The sequence below is a fragment of the Crinia signifera genome, chromosome 12 (assembly GCF_055691185.1).
Source record: "Crinia signifera chromosome 12, ASM5569118v1, whole genome shotgun sequence".
Lineage (NCBI taxonomy): Eukaryota > Metazoa > Chordata > Amphibia > Anura > Myobatrachidae > Crinia > Crinia signifera.
Window position 1 is genome coordinate 56,397,651 of NC_139228.1, and position 1,935 is coordinate 56,399,585.

Here is a 1,935-nt window from a genome sequence, read left to right on the forward strand (position 1 = left end):
TTTTTTTTTTTAGAATGGGAGTAATAAGTGCATGCTTGAACAGAGAAGGAAAGATACCAGTAGAGAGAGAGGTTACAGATTTTAGTTCAATTTGGGATAAGCACAGGAAACAGAGCTTTACTGACTTGTAAGGGTATAGGATCAAGAGGAGAGTTAGTGGAGTAGGAGGAGAAGAGTGTTGATACTTCAGCTTCACTTGTGGGGTCAAATGAGGAGAAAGTGGCAAAGGTCTCAGGAAAGGAAGTGAGCGGGTCACTGGCTGAAGAGGTGCATGCCATTTCATCTTGAATTTTTATCAATCTTTTCCTTGGAGGAAGCAAGCTCTTGCGCACTGATATTAGCAGGTGGGGATAATGCAGGAGGGTAAAGTAGTTATTTAAATGTATTAAAAAGTCGCTTGGGGTTGGTGGCATGAGAAGAGATGAGAGAGTAAAAATAAGTTTGTTTAGCAGTATCCCGGAGCATTACGATAGGAGTGGTAGGTAGTGTTGAATGTGAGGAAGTCACTTGGATTTCAAGAATTACACCACTGACGTTCAAATCTACGCGATAGGTTTTTGCAGGTGTCTTTGCAGGTGTCTTGTTAATTTAGAGTGCCACGGTTGGCATCTAAGCCTATGTGGATTGGAAAGAGTAGCTGGAGAAACTTCATCAACATCTGTTTGTCGAGTCTGGTTCAGGTGGGTTATAGCTGTCTCCGGACAGGCAAGTGTAGAAATGGGTGAGAGCAGTTGCTGCAGAGAGGTAGAAAGTTGTTGAAAATCAATAGCATTAGTATTTAGTATTAGTATTAGTATTTAGCATTAGTAGAGGAGGCTTGTATGATTTTGGAATTAGAGTTTGGAGAAATAGAAGGAGGTTGAGAAGATAAGGTTGTGATCAGAGAGAGGGAATGGAGCGTTTGCAAATTCAGAAACAGAGCATAGCCTGGTGAATACAAAATCAAGGCAGTGTCCCTCCTTGTGAGTAGAGGAGTCAGACCATTGGGGTCAAGAGATGCGGCTAGAGAGGCATGAGGAGAAAGTGGACTATCATTAGCAATATTGAAACACCCAAGATGATGGTCGAGATGTCAAAAGATAAGTAGTAGGGGAGCCAGCATGTTTGGGAAGCCCGGGTGGGCGATAGCTGTAACATGCAGAGAGAAAGGGGTGAAAACCCTGATAGTGAACTTCAAATGGTGTGAATGTGAGTGAAGGAACCAGTGGTAGGACTGTATGTGTACAGCTGGGACAATAATATACCTACCCCTCCTCCTTTGCAGTTACCAGGGCCGGAGGTGTGAGTGAAGTGTGAACCACCATGTGACAATGCTGCAGGGAGGCTGCGTCTGATTGTGCGAGCCAAGTCTCTGATAGCCATTAGATTGAAGTTGCCAGAGATGAAGAGGTTGTGGTCTGATGTTAGTTTGTTGCAAACAGCATGCATTCAATAAGGCACAATTTAGTGACTTGGAGGGCGATGGGATGCATGTGATATTTGTGAGGTTAGCTAGATTTCTATATGGTTTTCACTCAGCTGAAGGTGAGTGGGGCAGGTGGTTAACTCTTGGATTTGTGGATATATCACCAGCTAATAAAAGCAGAAGAGATAAATAACTGTTAGTGGAGGTTTGTGAATATCGTGTGTTACGGCAAGTTTTGGATGTTAAATTGCATGTAAAGAAGTAAATAAAAAGCTCATGAATGTTAAGAGGGGAGTGAATAATGGAAGCAGGGAATAGTTGTGGTTGAGGACCGACCACTGTTCTAGATGACAGAAAGGCCACAAAGTACTTTTGGCTGATGAGAGAATCTCATGCGTCCGCTGTAGAAGACTTTGTTTTCTAGACCAAGGCTAATGATCCTGTACATGTGTTAGTGGCGACATCAGAGGGATAAATAATTGCTCAGGTGCCTCCACATCGCTCTCCCACACAGAGCAGCAGGACACAGC